Raw genomic sequence first — 6,000 nt, 5'->3', positions numbered from 1 at the left:
AATTCAAAAAGTGTACTTGGTGTGCCCTATTATCCAAGAAATCTGAATACCTGAAACCCTAATAATTTGGCCTTCAAAGCAAGTGTAGTACTTTGACCTTCAAATGTGCAGCTCAGGAAAGCTTTCAAGTTTCCTCTGAAATTAGTACCACTTTAACACTTGGGTTCTGGGTTCCGGTCACATGGCCATGAAATTCACAAGGAGTCTCTCTTTGGCTCTGCAAAGCATCGGCGCACTGCTTCCAAACTGTGCCGGTCCAAAGGGGGCAGATGTGAGATCCCGAGAGAGAACGGGGCAACCATTTAGAAAAGAAGGGAAATCAGCCACAGGGAATCCCGCCATGGTCAGGCATGGCTTTGAAAAGGCATTCTTTCACCTAGCTGTCACCGAGGAATCCACGGATGTTGCCCGTAGCGCAACTGTAGATGTGTGCGTGCAGAGACTTCTGCAGATCTCGAGTCTGAACAAGTAAACCCTGGATTAAAGGGACCGATATATTTTGGGGAAATATGGTAAGTACGTTAGTTTATTTCTTAAACCCTTTTATTTTTATTTGTGTAATGTGACACTTTGGGTTTAATTATCTGCAGAAATACACTTGAGAGTTCCCAATGCACTGAACAAGTTTAGACTCTTTCTAAAGACATTCATTAAGACAAGTTTTCATGTTAAAGACTTACGAGCATCGTCTATCGACTGTTATTGATAGGTGTAAAGTACTGCACTCACATGCACGCCACTGGGCTTCACCTATCTCTCACGCGAGCCAGAGAACAGCGCTATGCGGCAGCGGACAGCGCGCGACAGCAGAGGCACAGGCGTTTGTGGTAAGTGCAACACCGCTTTGCCTTTCCACTCCTTTGGGTCGTGGTGTGTAATTATGAACTAAGCCAAATTTTTAGACGTTCAATTACACGATCGCAAGGCTCGTTACTCGCTTTTCGGTTGTCGTATATTGGGAGGGCTGTGTTGAAAATGGGGAGGAAAGATAAACCCATTTTCAAACTGTGCGGAACGTCCTGAACAGCACCGTCCCATTGTGAATCTTTGAATGGCTACAAGCCCTTTTAGAAACGTAACAAAAATGAGTTTAGGGAACTATTATTATTATTTTTTAATTATTTCATGTGTGCCAAAATGCCTGTTTCTTTCTTAACCAGGTGGAGTTGCTCTCGGACAGTGAGTGCGTGATGCTGAAGTATAGACCGGGGATGGTTGTAACATTTTTCACATTTCTGTCTGTATCTTGGAATTAATTTAAGCCAGTGCGATATAAATGTGATACAGACTAGTTACACGTGTCTGCTATTAAATTATGTAGCTGTTATCTTTGCTGCACAAACAGAAAATGCATGGTTTAGTTTGATATGTAACATTATGAAATAAGGATTATGAAAAAAAAAAAAAAGGATTTTGAAAGCTTTTTATTCAATAGTGACATTTTAAAATAATTTGTGTGTGTGTGTGTGACAAAACTGAATAAAATGAGCAAATGTGCACCAACTTCAACAATTGAACACTATTTGTGTGCGTGTTACATTAGCATCGTCATAATAAATAACATGCGTGTTTAAACATGTTACTGTCAGTCAGGGGCGATTCTAGGGTCAGAGCTTAAGGGGTGCTGAGCACCCAATGAGCCCCACTGCCACCACCCACCCTCTTTTCACACAAAAATAAAAAATATGTCTATTGAAAAATAACTTTATCATTTTAACATTGATAACTAACTCCAAAATCCAGATTTTTTTCTTCTTTCTTTTTTTTTTTAGACCTTTTCAGAGCACCAGCTTAATTGTGAGAGCTCACATAGACAGCCCGTAACAAACACACAACCTTCTTCATTCAGCTGGTTTTCCTGACCGTTAACTCCATGTGCCTCCTTTTGTATCAACAGTCATCAGATTGGTTAGATTAGATTCAATTTTATTGTCATTGAACAAAGTAACAGGTACTTGGACAACAAAATGTAATTCATCTTCTCTTTATTGTGTGCCAAACTGAGTATGAGGGTATTGAGACAGCTTTAACTCTTTAGGACCAGTGTCCTTATCCCCTAAGTCTGAACAGCTCTCTTCTGTCTCTGCTGCTTTGGCTTGGTGGTCTCTATGTTGCACTCCCTCTGTCTCTTCATTTCTTTCACTAGTCAATTCCTTCTCATCCCTTATGGACTCTCCCTGTTGTTTTCCTCCTCCTTTATTATGAAAAAATGTGGTGTAAAATAATGTTACAAAAAGTAAATGTAATATAGGCTACTTAATGCCAATAAGTTAGTATAGGAGTATGAGTAGTTACTGTTTTGCTTGCCACTATTCACTATATGTCAATTTATTGACATATTGTTGTTGTTTCCTCACCTGGTTCTTCCTGCATGCTCTCCCTTTCCCTTTCTCCTTCTCCATCTCCCTCTCTTTCCCTTGGCACTGACAATCATACACAAATATATTGTAGGCAGGAGAGTTGAGGTCAGTTTGTCATGTCACAAAAATTTTATGGAGACCATTTACAGATTCTAAGGATATGATCAAAAGGCACACAGATGCGTGTCATTTTAAATGTCTTTATTATTATTATTATTATTGGGCTTAGAAACTTTTTTAAATCACAAATTCCTTTCACAAGAGAAGCTGTATTCTCCATTGTGGGTTTGAAATAAATAAAAGCAGGGGACCATTGCCTAGATAAGTAATTTGATACAACAACAGATAGCTGGTTTTTAATTTAATTTAATTTGACCAATTGTCACACATTATACATACATTTCTGCATATACATGGTGAAATTATTTATTTTTCACATATCCCAGCTAAGCTGGGGTCAGAGTGCAGGGTCAGCCATGATACGGCGCCCCTGGAGCAGATAGGTTCAAGGGCCTTGCTCAAGGGCCCAACAGTGGTGTCTTGGTGGTGTTGGGGCTTGAACCCATGACCTTCTGATCAGTAACCCAGAGCCTTAACCGCTGAGCCACCACTGCATTATCTTTTACTTTAGCTTAACACTTTTCAGAAGAACAAAAAAAAAAAACAAGACAGAGGTCATTATGGACTGTCCCTAGTCTCTCACCTGAATCTGTCTTTTTTCTTTTGAAAAACTGTCGTATGTCCATTGCTCACTGGTAGGCCACACACACACACACACGAGAGAGAGAGAGAGAGAGAGAGAGAGAGAGAGAGAGAGAGAGAGAGAGAGAGAGAGAGAGAGAGAGAGAGAGAGAGAGAGAGAGAGAGAGAGAGAGAGAGAGAGTAATGCTAGGAGTTCAGGAGTTAAGCCTGGTTCAGGTTAAATCCTCTGTGTGTGAGGAATGAATAAATACAGCAAAAGAAAAACATTAAACTTTCTTTTATTGTCTAGTTTGATAGTCAGCCACAACTGAAAAATAACAGATATAAATCTAGGAATGAATAACAATTCATTTAAAAAGCCACAGTGAGTGTTTTCACACATACTGGTGGTAATATGTTTGTTTCACTCTGGTCCAAACGCCAGGGCTTCATGTTTCCATGACGACTGACCAGAAAAGACGCACGTGATGTCATGTTTACATGACTCCCGATTGTTAAAATGAGTATCAAATTAACGATAAACTTTACCAACAGGGACACACGTACGCACTACACAGGTACACAGTTTATTTGTCGCGCTGCTGTTTTTGTTTCACACTCTAGCAGTTAATAAACAGAACTGCACGCGTCTTGTGGAAGAACATTGTAACCGGCGCTACTTCTCTCCGTTTATGACTATGGAAGGGTCACCCAGGTCCTGTGCTACTCCACAGCAGCGGCGACACGCTGGACTAAAATAGTCTGAAAATAAATACTTATTATAGGTGTAGGCCTACCATGGTGATTCAGGATACTGAATCCAGTACTCACCGATATGGTTTCGGAATCGGAACAACTCTAGGTAAAAGGAAAGAAGTGTGAGACACAGCTTTGGAGCAACTTAGTTGATTCAAAACACTACATAAAGGTGCGTACACACTGCCAGCGACATCGCGCGCAACAGCGACTCAATACCATTCATTTTCAATGCGAGCACAGCGACTTCCGGCGACACGAGCTGTCGCGACCGTTGGCGCTAGATGTGGGCGTGTCCAGCGACGCGACAAAGTTGAGAAAAGTTCAACTTTGGAGCGACTAACGGAAGCGACAGCCAATAGGAGAGACGACGGGAGAGCTCACGTGTCCCTTCTCTCTCTCTCTCTATCAAGACGGATGAAAGGCTAATTCTTGCTGTTAAAAATTTCCCAGTGCTCTATGATATGTCTCTTCCCACGTACAAGGACATTTTTAAGAAAAATACTGCGTGGAAAGGTGTATCTGAGATCGCGGGGATTTTATGGACCCAGAAAGACCGGCATTTGCATTTTCGCCGGAGATAAACAGCCGCTATGGCAAACAGCACGCCTTGTTTCTCATTCATCTTTGATATAAAGCATTTTATGTACTGATTCCATTTATATTTAGTCTTTTCCTCCAAAATGTTTGTTTTTAGTGGCAAGAAAAGAGATTCGCTGTCAACAGCAATGGAATGACATCCGTGAATGTCATTTATAAACGTTACTAGGCAACCAGTTGTGGGAACACCCACTAGCGACTTCACCGCCAGCCACTGGCGACTTGCAGCGACAAAGTCGCTGGCATTGTGTACGCAGCTTAACGGGTTCTCACACTGTGTGTGTTTCGCGCTGGATGACGGTCGTGCTGAGCAGTGCAGGTACAGAGGAGAAGTAGAATAAGAGAAGAGGATAACACCATTTGCTAAGCGGGGGTGTTTTCATTTTCACCCTTAACACATACATTTTAAACCACAAACTACGGAGTATGTTTTGGACATTATTTAACCTTGTTAAAGACAAGGATAACAACATTTTAGAATAACAACATTTCTTACTCCAAGTTTTAGGGGTGCTGAGCTCCTTTTTAGGGGTGCTGAAGCACCCCTAAAGAGGGGCTAGACTCGCCCTTGCTGTCAGTCATAGTAATTGGCCATAATAATATTGAACTTGAACGTGTGTGTTTATGTGCATAAGGTGTTAGTCACCATCAGAGTCACAGTTGTGACAGATGTATGGCACTCCTGGAGTGCAGGCTTCATGGCATATTGAAATTCAAAGAAAACATATAAATACAACAAATAATTTGCTTGGGGTAGGGTGTAACATATTTCATTGATGTAACAACTAACCCAGAGTCTTGTAGCCATGAACTAGCTCACCTTACAGCTAACATCCAAAACATTAGTACTAACAACTTGGATGAAAATATCCACACAGACACACAATAAATACAAGTTAACTATGATGAGTTTAACTGCAAATCAGGCATTACATCACCAAAATAATTGAAGTAAAAAAATAAATTCCCCTCTAAAATCTGCTGTGACTGCCACAGGGCTCTACTTCCTCACATGTGGAATAAGGACTGAGCACGTGTGAAGTGAATCAGGTGATTTGTAACTTGTTGCTGATTAGAGAAATTGCAAGTGTTACAACTGTCTCATGTTACAACCATCCCCGGTCTCCCCTACCTTTTTATTTATTTGGGATGGGCTGTATTGTTTTGTTTAAACAAGTTTTGTTGTTCCTGAAATGTCTGATGTAATGACAGATGGAAACGACTCGGTTACTAACGTAATACTAACGTATTGCGTAAGTAGCTTACGCTATGGGAAAACTCAGTTTCTCGAGAAATATTGAAGTCTTTATGTAAAACGTATTGCAGCTTTACAGCAGACAGTAATGAGCGAGGCAGCTCGGTCATTGACTGTGCTGCGGCAACTGCTCGAACCAATGACGGGGCGACTCTGAACGCACGACCAATGGGCGCGTGCCTCGCGTTCGCGCGCTCAGAGCTCGCCGAAATTAGCATAGCCAGGCTATATAATGGGCACCCCATCATACGAGTTCCTTTAGGTTCAATCGACTGAAGCGAACTGACCAAGCACAAGCACGGCAGCTTACGCACTACTCGTTCCCTCCTCTCAGGGAACCGAGGTTAC

At 41.5% G+C, this 6,000-nt stretch overlaps 1 protein-coding gene across 1 annotated transcript in view; it reads left to right on the top strand.

Annotated features, from left to right (window-relative positions):
• The first annotated feature begins 268 nt into the window (after nt 1-268).
• The window catches only part of slc16a4 (solute carrier family 16 member 4), a 37,703-nt gene continuing 31,971 nt past the window's right edge, over nt 269-6,000 (top strand). The window contains exons 1-2 of the mRNA XM_052094423.1: nt 269-512; nt 710-827. The gene's annotated coding sequence lies outside the window, so the exon portion shown is untranslated. The remainder of the gene's footprint in view (nt 513-709; nt 828-6,000) is intronic.

The sequence above is a fragment of the Xyrauchen texanus genome, chromosome 27, assembly GCF_025860055.1.
Source record: "Xyrauchen texanus isolate HMW12.3.18 chromosome 27, RBS_HiC_50CHRs, whole genome shotgun sequence".
Classification (NCBI taxonomy): domain Eukaryota; kingdom Metazoa; phylum Chordata; class Actinopteri; order Cypriniformes; family Catostomidae; genus Xyrauchen; species Xyrauchen texanus.
Note: the sequence above shows the minus strand (reverse complement) of the source record. Positions and strands in the feature narration are given on the sequence as shown.